Source organism: Mytilus galloprovincialis, chromosome 3 (assembly GCF_965363235.1).
Source record: "Mytilus galloprovincialis chromosome 3, xbMytGall1.hap1.1, whole genome shotgun sequence".
NCBI lineage: Eukaryota > Metazoa > Mollusca > Bivalvia > Mytilida > Mytilidae > Mytilus > Mytilus galloprovincialis.
The window spans coordinates 92810418-92826732 of NC_134840.1; the positions used below are offsets into that span (position 1 = coordinate 92810418).

The 16315-nt window shown below is 33.1% G+C and overlaps 1 long non-coding RNA gene across 1 annotated transcript; it reads left to right on the forward strand.

The window, feature by feature from the left end:
* The first annotated feature begins 9946 nt into the window (after positions 1–9946).
* Positions 9947–11148, forward strand: LOC143066636 (uncharacterized). Its single transcript, XR_012975711.1, has 2 exons — positions 9947–10238; positions 10747–11148. It is a non-coding gene; the product is annotated as an uncharacterized LOC143066636 (long non-coding RNA).
* Positions 11149–16315: the final 5167 nt, after the last annotated feature.

A 16315-nucleotide genomic window follows, 5' to 3' on the forward strand; every position in this document is an offset into this window, starting at 1 on the left:
TTGTTTGTTTCCTTTATAATGCTCTTGTGTTTTGTGGTTGTATGATATTTCTGGACTGATGCTTGTCTTTTTTTTTATGGCCCCGCATTGAAGTTGTCGGTGCCATATAGTTTTTAATTCGGAATGATGATCATATTGATACATAATTCATTATTTCAGTCAATGTGACAAAATAAAGCAAGGAAATGACATCTAATTAAGATTGTTTTTATTGTTTAAAAAGATTATATGTGTGCTCAGTTGATACACGTCCTACAATCTTTATGCATCTTTGGACTCAACAGTTTTAAAAATGATGAGTCCAGGACTCATGGACTGACCTTAGTAAGAACCCTGTATTTGTATTTGAATCAAAACAAAAAATGGTGTTTTTTATGCAAAAAAAAAATGTCAGTGAATTCCCTAGATTTAATAGCACATTTTCAAATTCCAACAATTAGAAAGCTGACAATACAACATTTCCCATAAAGTTGTGCAAACTCCATTAGGCTAGGGAAAAATTACCGAAGTGTTTTGAATGTTTTGAATGTTTTTAACATTTCATGAACCTACATAAAAACTGTTAATGAAAGTCCATGTAGGTGGAGGAATGTTGACTTCTGGGATTGTTATTCCCTTTAAAATGAAACTCTAAAAGCATTGGCTTCAATCTGATGTTGTACAAACTAACAAAAGGTAAAAGGTTTATATTTTCATTATGTTTTAATTATTATCGCACCCATTTCATGAGGATCTTCAGTTGTATATACTAATCAAAGCCCAAGGTTTTTCTATAGCCTGTTTGCATTCAGTAATGAAAGTGAACGGACAATCCCTGTTCAATTCCAAGCAAAGACTGGTATTTTTGACCATATGCTTTCCTGCGAATGCCAGATCATATAATGAGTTATTTTCAGCATGATGTGACTGAGTTGAGTCACTAGTCTTCCTGTTCATTGTCACAAGGCTACAAATCTGACCCAGCACTTTTGTCTTGTGCAAGACAGATTATGTTAATGACAGTTACTTATTACTGTCCTAATGATGCATGCAGTCTTTCCAGCTTTGATATACGCATTTATCATTCACCACCAACACATGTGCATTAGACATACTTTTAGTGGTTGCTCTTCAACGGTTAAGGAACATAGAATAACTAAACAGCTGTGCCATGAGCGCATGTTATGCCCGTCGTCTGGTGTGAAAGTTTTATGCAATAATCATAAATAGTTTCTGAGAAAGTTTTAAGCAATAACCATATATATTTTTTGAGATACGGCGGAACAAATGACAGACCCCCCCCCCCCCCTCATCTTTTTTTTTTACAAAAAATCTAAATGTCGCTAAAATAAAATTTTGAATCAAAACCAAAAAGTATACAGATCTTTGGATTAATATAGCAAAGAAGTGTGTAAAGCTTAAAGCAATAATCATAATTGTTTTTGAGATACGGCGTGACATGTAAAAAAAACCTCGCCCTTTTTTACAAAATACTCATTAACTCAAAAATAAAATTTTGAATCATCACCAAAAAGTATACAGATCTTTAGATTAATGTAACAAAGAAGTGTGTAAAGTTTTAAGCAATAATAATTAATAGTTTTTGAGATACGTTTTAAGTACATCAATAACATTTTACTACACCAATTGCGCATTTACACAATTAATATTTCCTTCAAGATGTTCATGTCTTTTCTTAGGGACTTTCCTTTTTGAATTTTCTTTTGAGTTCAGTATTATTGTGATTTGAATTTTACATTTATTTCAAGAAAACGACCACAGTAACCTGTTTTATACACGAACTGTTTAATGACAGTTTTGTTTCATTTCAATAGTAACAAGACAGTCAAAATTCCAGAAAAAGGAATAAAACAGTCATGTCACCGTACAAAAATAAGACATGCATATATCGGGGCCTTTTATAGCTGACTACGCGGTATGGGCTCTGGCCATTGTTGAAGGCCGTACGGTGACCTATAGTTGTTAATGTCTGTGTCATTTTGGTCTCTTGTGGCACAGTTGTCTCATTGGCAATCATACCACATCTTTTTTTTTTTTTTTTTTTTTTTTATATATATATGCCATAGTTGAACAATTATGTGCATACCTTAAGACAATTATCATCCAGCTATTGTGTTATGTATAATCAATTGATATTACTTATCATTGTGACAACGGTTGTCAACATTTGGAGGAGAATGTGCTTACCTTTCCGAAGTACACGATAGGGTTTGTGTAGGCCAGTCGTAAGTTTTCTATGTCGTGTTTAGTGGAGTTGTCTTTCTGTCAGTTGTTGTTTTTAGTAATGTCATATGGTCAGTTCATCTCTTCGACTTAATAGAATCTTTCGTCTCTTTTGTGCTGCTGGGATGATAGTAATACTTGATAATCCATTTTATCTTACCTCCTCTACATTTCTAGGAAAGCGTGGTCGTGCATATCTATTATTGGGTAAGTAGCAGTGTAACGTCTCGTTGTAAAAAAAAAGGACGATCGAAAAAAAAATTGGAAACGTTTCGCCTAAACAACAGATGAGGAAATTGGTTATAAACGACTGATAAATAAAAGCAGAAATAACATTAAAGCTTACAAATGGAAATTAAGGGCATTTTTTTTTTAGACCAATGGAAGTAGTTTCAAATAGTGAAGACTTGACCACTTTGATAGGCGACTCATCTTATTCGTTTTTTTACACCAATGGAGATAGGTTCAGATATTGAAGACTTGACCACTTTGATAGGCCACTTATCTAAATGCCAAATGTTAAGATAGTCGGTAAGATAGATTCATTAAATAGTGTGTTGGTCACCAAATACAATATATAATATATGGGGTTGGTCAATTCCAAGTTCGAGTTTTGAGCTTCAAAAATGTCAAAACAAACCCTAGACGATCATCCGATATGTTTAATGACAGGCGACAATGAATTAACTTATTGTGTTACCTTATACATTTATGTACACTTTGATATTAGAAATCTCCTAAATCTAGGTCATTTTCCTTATCTGACCTTTCCTTCGATTCTTAAACGATAACTTATAATATTGATAATATAATATAATGTAATATAACAGTAGCAAAACTCGATTGAAACCAGAGCAAGAGATAAATAAAAGTATGTTATTGAGGTCATGTGCTTTCATGACTTAATGTTCTAGGTATAAATAATATGCATTCCGCAGACAATCAAAAGAGAGCAATATAACCTATCTCGATGTTTGTGTATTCAATGATGTTTTTGTAAGCTGCAAGTTGCAGCGGATTTTTAGTGCCACACAAAACTGGAATATTGTCTGGTGGAGGACAATGCGTGGTTGACAATCATTACCTCATCTTGATGAATGCATTGGGGGTACAGAAACAGTCACTTTCGCAGATGGAATCATTCGTTCTTAAACTGCAAAGTGAACTGAAAGCAATGAAATACGAAGTCACTAAACTGAAAGCGAGTAATAGTGCAACTGAGTCACATGCTATCGCTAGTCTGATGAATGAAACCGATAGACTACGAGAAATTAATATGCAGTTGCAAAGTGAACATGGTAATCTTAAATATACGGTTAGTGAGTGGAATAAAACTCTTACACAGGTGCTGAAAGACATTACTGTTCTAAAACTGGACAATACGAAGTTTGAAAGTAAAATTAACACATGCAAAAATATGACGAATACAATAGAACGGGAATTAACCATATTCTCGAACTCCGTTTCTGCAACAGCATTTCAGAACATAACAATGCTGCAAGAAGTTACTCTATTAAAATCACAGATGACAAAGGCTAATTCGAAAATTCAGTACCTCTCATCAAATGCCAATTTTAGAAGCCAAGATTTTCTTGCCCTATTAAACCAAACCAAATCTTTAGAACAAGGACGTGTTCACGTATCACGTGACATCAAAGATGTCAAAACACAAGTTCAAAATATGAATGGAACTGTTGGGTATTTATTGTTAATATGTCATTTTTCTAGTCTGTTTATGATAAATTATTATGAACCAAATACGAAGACAGCACAACACAAGACATAAAATAGTATTATATATTTTGTGGTACCCGTCATGTTAATACAAACCCCGTGATATTTCGGTACTTCGGTACGTCACTTGAAATTCTTGGTTTATTAGCTTCCTTGTGAGCAGCAGCCAAGCATATCATGATAGGAAATACATGCCCTGTAATATCGTACCAACCGGCAGATATATAGTTCATATGTAGGTTATGCTTGAAGGTTGCGTCATAGAAATGTAAAGTTAACAATAGGTAAGCTGAAGTCATCTCTTCTTTTTTTTTTACATTAAAAGTAGTGTCCAGATAAGTATAAATAGAAACAAATAGATGAAAATGAGCCTTCTCCCAAATTTGCCCTATATTTATTCCGATATATAAATTGAAGAATTATATCAAGGCAGATATATCGGGAAATATCAATATTAAGATATTTATCTTACCAACTTAAAAAATTAAAATTACAGGTTCCCATTATTTTTTTTTATATATTTCTTGTATACTAGCTAATGTATAACAGATGAATTAACCTGTAACTTTGCTTACAGTTGAGCAAACAGTAATGTGTTTATTTCTTTTTGTACGACAGTTGGTCTTTGGGTCGTTATGTTGTTAACATGTTTCAGTAGGGCTATATCTATTACATCAAGGGCGCTTTTTTTTTTATCATCATCCGCATCAAATTCAAAAATAATGGTTTAGATTGCCGTCATTATTCCCTCTACATAAGGCATTTGGGACCAAAAAGATAAGCAAACTCATTATTTGAAAAGTACCTGACAATGTCATGTCTAAAAACGAAAAACGAGCAAAAGACAAACAATGCAATTGTTGTTAATTTTCGTCGTTTTTTTCGTTTTTTTGACAGTTTTCGACTTATGATTTTGTTTATCTTATTGGTATTTTTCGCTTCTCTTCTTAAACCCTAATATATATAGAAAGGATGCTAATTGGACAACTCTCCATCCAAGTAACAATTTTAAAAAGAAAACCATTATAGGTCAAGGTACGGCCTTCAACACGGAGCCTTGGCTCACATCAAACAGCAAGCTATAAAGGGCCCCAAAAATGACTAGGGTAAAACCATTCAAACGGAAAAAACCAACGGTGTAATTTATATAAAAACCATAAAAGAGAAACACGTATGAACTAAATAAAAAGACAACAACTACTGTACATCAGATTCCTGACTTATGACAGGTTGTTGTCTAATGTAAGTTTTCACTGACAATAAAGATATTATGAAAAAGATTTTTATTGAAAATTTTATCTCTACGTTATTGGTTTGTTTTCTTCATGTAAAGCAAAAAAAAAATTAATCTAATAATGATAAGTCTTTATCAAATATTAGAAAGGCATTTAAAAGAAAGAATCCTACTGACACATTTATGGAAATATATACTTCTCCAACGCCCATTCCCCCCCCCCCCAAAAAAAAAATGATGTCAAAGAAATAATTTGACGTCAAAGGTATTTCAAACCATCTTATCAAATATTGTCTGTTTCAGTTGCTCTAACTTCCTGTGTCCCCAGTGATGTAAACGCACATGGAGAGTAGCGATATTTCCAAGGACGAAAACCTCTATTGGTGTGACAAATTTGACAGCTTTCCATCTCACAGGAACGTTAACTTGCGAAAAACCTGGAGTTTATCTATTTTCCGTTTTTATTGCGAACCATGGAAACGATTATGTCGAATATTCATTATACAAAGGAAATCAACATTTAAGTAGTGTTTTGGTATACGGAGGTCATAGCCAGAGTACAAATACCTTCCATTCAGGGTCAGGCACAGTGGTTTTTGAGCTTAATGTTGGAGATACACTGTATGCAAAAATGAGTGGCGACGATGAAATTGAGGGGAGGCTTTTTTGTTTTATTGCAATAAAGATAAAATAATAAATAAGTTGTTCAGTTACAACAGCCTGTATTTGCCAACCTTATATGCATGTACGTTGTAATATGTTGGTGACCAAAGTTGGAATTTTCGAGTGAATCCATCCACTGTTTTCGAGTGTTGATTGGGTTTTTTAGGGTGACAAAACATACGATAATGTCCAATTTCGTAACTATAATAGTTGTTTTACATGACTACCCATCTAATTTAAATACATACTATAATGTTTAAAGAAACAAAGAAGCACAATTTCCTTGTATTTAAACAAACAATTCAATGTTTAATATTGTCCGATTTTTATCTAGAGTAACTGATGTGAAACCATCCGGGTTTTTCAACAAATGGTCCGGATGTTTTTTAAAGTTTTTTTTTTAATGAGAAACAAGGTATGCTTGACTTAAAAACTGACTGTATAGCGACCGCAAAAAATGTTTGGTATCGTATATTGCAATCACGTCGTCGTGTATGGATCTCTATGAAATTAACCAAAAGGTTCAATATTACAAAAGGAATGTTGAGATTGTTTTGGAGGTGATGATCCTAACCTTTAAGGAATAAAAGGCCAAAAAGTGCCCCTAAACAAGCATTTTTATAGTTTCAGGTTAATTTACAAGTATAAGTATTTTGACTGCTCTACCACAAGGGGTAATTGCCCAAACCGTTCAGGAACTATGGGCAAAAAAGGGTCTAAAACAAGCATTGTTTAGTTTTCAGACAACAATTCGTGTTGAAGTGTATAAATGTCTCTAAAAAATTGAACCCCATTTTACAAAAAGAAAATTTTCTTCTTCAAAGTTTTTTTTAACGAAAATAAGGTGGGGGGAATAGAGGGTGAGGGGGATGGCGGAAAAAATTTTGTTTTAAGGGGGTTAATTTTTTTCCTTGTAGATTAAAGAAAATTGTTAATTTTCCAAAGAAAAAAATTGGGGTCAAATTTATTTTGCTAATTCTTTGTATATAGTCTGACAACAGATTTACTAAGTATTGTGCAACAGCATGTAGTGTATTGCACAAAAGCAAAAATTCTCAATTGAACATAAATTCTCATCATATAACTAATTTTTTAAAAATGCTAAAAAACCTCATTCCATGTATTAAGTCAACTGCCGTCAATCGAAATCCCCCTTCCAGATTTAGCACTTTTCATAATTCTGTCAAACGTGGTAATGATGCTGCAGCAAGATAATTAAATAAAAATGCACGTAAATATCCACAAATATTCCCGTGCAATGCCAGAAAATGACAAATCTTCTTATAATACTGTAAGGCCAACAGTGAACGGGAGAGCTTTTTCGCTTTCCTTTTCCCGCGACATTACATGAAAAACTCAAAGTCTCATTTATCTATTTACAAAGTGTGGTATACAAAGTGTAGGATAAAACAGGACGGGGGGTTTTTAATTGAACACAGGAACATCTATACCGCTTCCGAAAACCCAAGCAATTCAAAAGTATAATTCCAAAATTTAGGTAAACAAAATCACAATATTGAATTTATAAGATTTCAACCTCTCGAAACAATCTAGAAACAACAAAGGCATTCGCAGTTTGAAGATTTCCGTAAAAATATCAATTTGTCTTGGATTAAACAACTTCAGACAGCTTATCCCCTTGGTCTAAATGACAATATACTTGGACAAGGGAACACATCTACAACTTCTTCTATAGATATCATAAATATTATGGATAAAAGACAAAGAAATAATAGGTGTCATGGAAAACGTATCAATCGAAATCAGCGAATTAAACATCGTATAAATTATACACTTGGTAATCTCCTATCTATATTTAAAAACAATGGTAGGCATCAATTATTATGTAAACTGGGTCAAATACCAATTAGTTAATCACATTATATTTTCAAAGAGTGTGACACCATATCTTTCTTCAGCCTACCCTATGAATATTCGCGTATAATTACAGCTTTTTACCACCATATAGGCTGTTCCCGCGTATCGACAGACCTGAAGTTCATAAACTGCACTTTCTGAAAATTAAATATATTGACAGAGGTATTGATTTTATCAACTTATCGAGTATATTTTATGACTCTACCGTTCAAAACTTTATACCTTCCTTTTTTGAAAGCACAGAACCACCTATTATTTCGTACACATACAAAAAAAAAACCAGAAGAAGCTTAATTTTTAATTATACATCGGTAATATCAGACGTCTTTCTCACGTCAATGTAGAAAATAATACTCCTTTAACTTGAAACTGTGAATTGTCGAACTTGAGATATGATCCCTGTGGCCATATTATATCGGGGGACCTCAATTTCGTCCAGGACAGAGAGTTAAAATCTTTTTGAAAAAAGGACCAAAATATCGTCCTCCCTTTATAAACATAGATTGGAAACAGTGTCGTCAGGTCACCAAAGACGCTCTTTCCTCGTGTTGTAAAAACTGGTGTAAACGGGAAAAATGTGATAACATATCTCTTGATTCTTAGAAAATAATTTAGAAATAAACGAAAGAGTATATAATAATATGCCTATTTCCAGAAAAAAAGAAATGAACTCTAAGAATTTTCAAAGCAATTTGTGTTTGTACCGGCCGAAAAAGCAGCCAACAATGTGGGGGTGGTAAACCGTAAATACTACGCGAACGTTCGTAAGAATAAAATTTTAAGTTCATTTACATTCAAGTCTGTGCGCTCCACAGACAGTCGTATAGTTAACAAACATGTCGTAACCACATCACAGCTTAAGGCTTCTTCTGAACATTTGAAGGTCTCTACTATGTATCGGTTACCTATACTACACACAAAAAAAGAAAACTATTGTTTCATCTTTGCCTCTAGTAAGTGTTCTACAACTAATATTTCAGTGCTTTTAACAAGTTCTTAACTACTATCAAAGATCATTAACTATTGTAATTAAATATACGAAGTACTGGAATTCAAATTTATTATAGTGTAATCATTCTATTGATGTTTTAGATAAATTACGTGCTTTTGATGGTCCCTTTGATACTGTTGAAAGTTTTGACTTTTCTTCTCTTTACACTACACATACACACAAATAAATGCAGAAATACGTTAACGCTCACGGGTGGTATGGGGTCATTTATTATTTTTGTAAAGACCAATGGAAGTAGGTTCAAATATTGAAGACCTAACCACTTTGATAGGTCACTTATCTAAATGCCAAATGTTAAGAAAGTCGGTAAGATAGATTCATTAAACAGTGTGTTGGTGACAAAATACAGTATACATGGGATCGATGAACTCCATATGAGTTTCGAGCTTCAAAATGTCAAAAACAATCCCTACACGATCATCCGATATCAAATTAATGATAGATGGCAATGGAAAAACTTATTGTGTTACCATAAACATTAATATAAGAAGTATCCAAAATCTAGGTGATTCTCGTTATCAGAACTTTCCTTTGAACCTTAACAATAACTTGTCCTATTTAACGATGTAATATAAACAGTTGCAAACCTTAAATGAAATCAGAAATATATATATATGAAATTATGTCACTGAAATCATTTGCTTTGATAACTTATTGTACTAGGTATGAAATGATAAGCATTTCGCAGACAATCAACAGAAAGTGATAGAACCTATCATCATGGTTGGGTATCTGATTGTGTTTTTGTTAGCTGCAGGTTCCTGTGGATTTTTACTGTCAAACAAAACGGATATATCATCCGGTGGGGGACACGGCGTAGTCGATAATCATTACCTAATTTTGATGGATGCGTTGAGGGTACAGACACAGTCACTTTCGCAGATGGAAGCATTCGTTCTTAAAATTCAGAGTGAACTGAAAGCAACGAAACAGGAAGTAACTAAACTGCAAGCCGGTTATAATGCAACTGAGTCACAAGCTATTGCATATCTGAAAAATGAAATCAATAGTCTGTTGGATAATAATAAGCAGTTGCAACTAAACATACAGCTGAAGTGTTGAATAGTTCGATAACTTCAATTCAAAAAGACAATGAAGCTTTGAAACTGGACAATGCTCTATTGAAAAGTAAAACTGATTATTGGCAAAATGAGACGGTTAATCTAAAACAACAATTAAGTATGTCTTCAAATTATGAGCTAAGTAACATAACAGTTTTACAAGATGATGTGTTTTCATTGCAATCCAAAGTATCTGATATTGGTTTGCGACAACAAATTTTGTCATCAAATGCATTTTCAAGAAGTCAGGATTTTCATGCGTTATTAAATCAGTCTAAAGCCTTTCAGAAGAGGATAGAACATAACTTATCAGTTGTAGGATTACAAAGCAATGTATTACAAACCCGGCTTTATGCTTCGGAACATAACCAAACGCAGATAATGGGCCAACTTAAAGACATTGAGACAAAATTGGATTATATGAATGAAACCGGTAAGTGTTTAGCCTAAGAAAAAGTTTAGATTTTACTCAGATGACCATTAGACCAAATAGATAAAATAAGATTTGAAAAAAGGTGTTACAAAAGCGTTACTTCCCATATTGAAGGTGTCTACATTGTGATCACAAAGATCAAACACCTCTGTCATACACCGACTTCAAGATGGTAAATATTTCAAACCATAACACATCTAAGAAAGGTAAACTTCAAATCACCGTTCTTTTACATATTATCCATTGGTAAGTTATATCTAATTTCTTATTTCACAATTCTACTCTATAATAAAAATCAAATCATCAGCATCAATATGTTAGTTTTGTGTACCTCACATACTTAAAACATTTTTTTGTTATCTTTGAAAACTTATTCTACTGTCTAACGTTTAGAAGTCAGTAATTTTAAAACAAAAAAACACAGCTAACACTCTTTTTGAAGCATGTATTTCCGCAACTTAACGGTTATTGGTTTTCTTAATACTGATCGGACATATTTATATTTCAGTTGCTCTTACTGCATGTTTTGTTAAAGACGCGACACCACAGGCAGGAACAATTAAATTTCCGTCAATAAAAACAGCTATTGGCATAACCGACTTATCAGGTTTCCAAAACACGGGAAAGTTTACGTGTGACAAATCCGGAATCTATATCTTTTCTGTCTTTATGGCGCACGATGGTAAGGATTATTTCGAATATTTTATGTATAAAAACACCAATTCATTATCAAGAGTAATTGTAAGCGGTGACATCCAAAGTTCAACATCCCATACATACCACACAGGATCTGGTACAGTTGTTGTTCAAATGGATATTGGAGACACTTTATATACTTCAATGACCAGCAATGAAGAAATTGAAGGACATTATTCGTGTTTGACTGTTATAAAAATTAGATAAACAGTTATTCAGTTTTGTTTTCTACTGGTTAAATAATGAAAAAATAATGATAACAAACCATTAATTAAGTAATTATTCACAAGAATAAGCCAGCAACTCTTTGCAGCCTTGCTGACTTCTCTCTGTACAAGAATTACATGTTAGAATAATTAAAATCAATGACATCCATATTCTACACAATGAGCACGACTATTTCCAGATTTAATCCAGATCCAATTGGAGAAATATCTTAATTTTCATGTCATGTAAGGGTAAAAACACAAAGTAAGGAGTTAATTAACGTTTTCTATCAATGTTACTTTCTGAAATAAGTTTCTTCGGATACTGTGGTCTTGTTAAACTCTTGTTTTATTATAACTCTACCTCGACCTTCATTGTTTTGACAAAAAGAAACTTTCTCTCTTCATTTTTCATGCTTAATTATCCTTTATTTTGGCTTGTGTCATCCAATGCAATTGAGCAAGGTGGCAAGTAAAAGGCGTCTTCTGTTTCATAGAAATATTATGGCTGATTTGTATATATCACTAATGAGTCTAGATCTTATTACATAAATGTCCAACTTTTCCCTGAATACAAAGAATTCCCTTTCATTTAAGTTCAAGGGCATAGAATTAACACCGTCTGCGTCCTGATCAATTGCATATGTGTTCGATTTCATATTGCCTGATTATTGGTAATTGAACGTTTAGAGACAATTTCATGCATTTTCAAAAAATATAGAATTCGAGTTTAATCGTTTAAACTACCACTAGGTCGAAGTTTCTGTTTGTAAACATTTTGTTTCCGAGGATAGCATCCGCCCAGTAGCATACAATACATATTATATTTAACATTGCCATAACAGCGCGAGGTTTGGCTGGCCGGAACATCAGGTTCAACCTACCATTTTTTCTTAAAATATCCCCTACCAAGTCAGGAAAATGGCATTGTTATCTTATAGTTCGTTTCTGTGTGTGTTGCATTGTCATTTGATTTTGTTGCACTTCCGTGTTTCTGTTGTTTCGTTGTTTTCCTCTTATAATTGATGTGTTCCCCTCGATTTTAGTTTGTAACCCGGATTTGTTTTCTCTCAATCGATTTCGAACAGCGGTATACTACTGCTGCCTTTATTTGACAGACACAGACTTTGCTGACCGATTCGTATGGAAAAAGATGAAATGTAGAAAAAGATCTTTTAAAAATTTTTCCTTCGCTAAAAAGGTCTAGTTGCCATATCGAGGCAATATCCTTCATCCTAAATCAGTCTACTCGTAAATACCTCTCCACTTTAAAGTGGAAACACTGTAATGTTCATCTCCTAAACCATATTACCAAATATTCATTAGCAAACACGTGTTGCAATATTAAAGCCTACAAGTCGAAACCTCAATCAGGATCTTTTATGATCCAACTTTTCTGAGCAAAGAACCTGTCCTACCTGCATAACAAATATAGTGTAACATACAAACAAAATCCCCAAAAAACATAGTTTTCATTGTGTAGATATTCAAGAGCTTGTAGCTCCTACTCAGAACTTGTAAAACATCATCAGTGTCTGAGCAGAAAGTTGATGAACCAGGGGTATGTCAAAGAAGGTCTCGTCCTTTTTCTAAAAAACGTTCATTAGAAGGTACCAAGACCTTGTTGATAAATATTCCGTATCAACTTCACAAATAATACACGATAGTCTTGATGTATAGATTAAGCGTACTGATGTTGTTAATCATCTTAACAACGTGTTATAATGTTCTTTCAGTTGTCTTTGTTCTATTATTAATATTACTTTAACTGTTGGATTGTTTAATGAGATACCCATTTAATGTGGCTCGGTACTTAAACATTCCGTCAATGTGTTTGTATGATCTTTTACTTTTTGCTGGTGTGTTTTTTATTTGCGACTTTTTGTGTTTCTTTAGTTCTTTTAACGTGAATATGTACTTTAAAAGATCCTGTCAGTATGTTATTGTTCTATAATATGTCATTATTAATTCTATTATGAATTAGAAAATACGTTGAACCACAAACGTCAAAATTATTCAATCGCGCAGTGGAATGAACTATTTGTTGATTCTTATAAATTCCATTGAACGTTTAGACTATTTTCAATCTTTCAATGATGTTTTAACCCTGTATGATAACATTGCCCATGTGAAATTTTAAAATTCTTTGTATAAACAATGAACGACAAAAATATGTGACGTTTAAAATTTTCTGACGTCAGACGAGCGAATCAATGAATGTGTTTGTAGATAGATGTTTTTATGTTCTGTTAAATTGTTCCTTTTAAAATTGTTACACGATGATGACTGCTGTACCCATATTTTGACTATTTTATTTATGATGTCTGTTTAGTTCACGCATCATTGTAAATATAACAGAATTTGATGAGACTGTCAAAAAAAGTGAGAGGTTTAGCGCTATAAAACCAGGTTTAATCCAACATGTTCTACATTTGAAAATGCCTGTACCAAGTCAGAAATATGACAGTTCTTGTTCATTCGTTTTTGATGTGTTTTGTCATTTGATTGTCATGTGATTAGGGACTTTCCGATTTGATTTTCCTCTGAGTTCAGTATTTATGTGATTTTACTTTTCACATTACAATGTACATAAATTGCTTGATAAAGGAATTAGTTATTAATGATTGACTGCATGGAAAACTCAACATATCCTCCCACTTTCTTACTAATTAATTCAAAGTTTTGTGACTATGTTGAACACATCTATCAAATCGAATAGAAATTAAAATAAAGGATACAGATCCATATTTTGTTTTTGACCATTCGTTTGATTTGTTTGAACTTTTGATTTTGCCATTTGATTAGGGACCTTCCGTTTTGAATTTTCCTTGGAGTTGTGATTTTTGTTATTTTACTTTTGGCATTTCCGATTATGATTTCCTTAATTGCTGCTTACAATAAAGCTTTACATTGATCAGTCTTTTGTAGAGGAAACTGCGCGTCTGCCGACAATACAAAATTTCAATCCTGTGATCTATGATGAGTTTATTTACAACCTCTGGGTCGATGTCACTGCTGGTTGAGTTTTTATCACCAGTCATACTTATAAATTAACTCTAAACAAAACTTAAAAGTTTTGAATAAATAAAGGCAGCAGTAGTATACCGCTGTTCAAAACTCGTAAATCGATGGGCAAAAAACAAAATCGGGGTAACAAAATAAAACTGAGGGAAACGCATTAACTATAAGAGGAGAACAACGACCCAACATTAAAATGTAACACACACAGAAACGGACTCTGCATTAGACAAAATCATATGAGAATAACAAATATAACATCAAAACCAAATACATGAATTTTGGATAGAAAAGTACCGTGACACGTCTTATAGTAATGGGAATTCACACTAAAATATAAGAGAAAACAAAGGACACAACGGAAACGCAACGTTAAAATGTAACACACACAGAAACGAACTGTAATATAGCAATGGCCATATTCCTGACTTGGTACAGGACATTTAAAAAAAAAAATGTTGAACATGGTTTTGTGGCATGCCAAACCTCCCGCTTTAATAGCAATTTTTAATATAACATTAAAATGACAACATAACATTACAGGACTACAATACAAATAAATAGGAGAACATATTAGACAAAGAAACATACTGAAATACTAAGGCTTTTCTACCGCAGGAATGGATAACCTTTGCTGTATTTAGCAAAACTTTCAGGAACATTTGGTCCTCAATGCTCTTCAACTTCGTACTTTATTTGGCCTTTTTTATTCTTCGTGCGTCACTGATGAGTCTTTTGTAGACGAAACGCGCGTCTAGGAAAAACTTACATCTGATGTAATTTCACTGTACAATGTACATAAATTGCTTGATAAAGGAATTAGTTATTAATGATTGACTGCATGGAAAACTCAACATATCCTCCCACTTTCTTACTAATTAATTTAAAGTTTTGTGACTATGTTGAACACATCTATCAAATCGAATAGAAATTAAAATAAAGGATACAGATCCATATTTTGTTTTTGACCATTCGTTTGATTTGTTTGAACTTTTGATTTTGCCATTTGATTAGGGACCTTCCGTTTTGAATTTTCCTTGGAGTTGTGATTTTTGTTATTTTACTTTTGGCATTTCCGATTATGATTTCCTTAATTGCTGCTTACAATAAAGCTTTACATTGATCAGTCTATTGTAGAGGAAACTGCGCGTCTGCCGACAATACAAAATTTCAATCCTGTGATCTATGATGAGTTTATTTACAACCTCTGGGTCGATGTCACTGCTGGTTGAGTTTTTATCACCAGTCATACTTATAAATTAACTCTAAACAAAACTTAAAAGTTTTGAATAAATAAAGGCAGCAGTAGTATACCGCTGTTCAAAACTCGTAAATCGATGGGCAAAAAACAAAATCGGGGTAACAAAATAAAACTGAGGGAAACGCATTAACTATAAGAGGAGAACAACGACCCAACATTAAAATGTAACACACACAGAAACGGACTCTGCATTAGACAAAATCATATGGGAATAACAAATATAACATCAAAACCAAATACATGAATTTTGGATAGAAAAGTACCGTGACACGTCTTATAGTAATGGGAATTCACACTAAAATATAAGAGAAAACAAAGGACACAACGGAAACGCAACGTTAAAATGTAACACACACAGAAACGAACTGTAATATAGCAATGGCCATATTCCTGACTTGGTACAGGACATTTAAAAAAAAAAATGTTGAACATGGTTTTGTGGCATGCCAAACCTCCCGCTTTAATAGCAATTTTTAATATAACATTAAAATGACAACATAACATTACAGGACTACAATACAAATAAATAGGAGAACATATTAGACAAAGAAACATACTGAAATACTAAGGCTTTTCTACCGCAGGAATGGATAACCTTTGCTGTATTTAGCAAAACTTTCAGGAACATTTGGTCCTCAATGCTCTTCAACTTCGTACTTTATTTGGCCTTTTTTATTCTTCGTGCGTCACTGATGAGTCTTTTGTAGACGAAACGCGCGTCTAGGAAAAACTTACATCTGATGTAATTTCACTAAAGTGCCATGAAGTAGTTCACATGTTTATTTATGCAAGGACTGTTCTTTTTTTCTGTCTGAAGTTCTTGTTTGTATAAGTGCACAATTGTTATGAAATAACTTGGTTGTTTATACTACCAAGCCATATTGTTAAGATATATT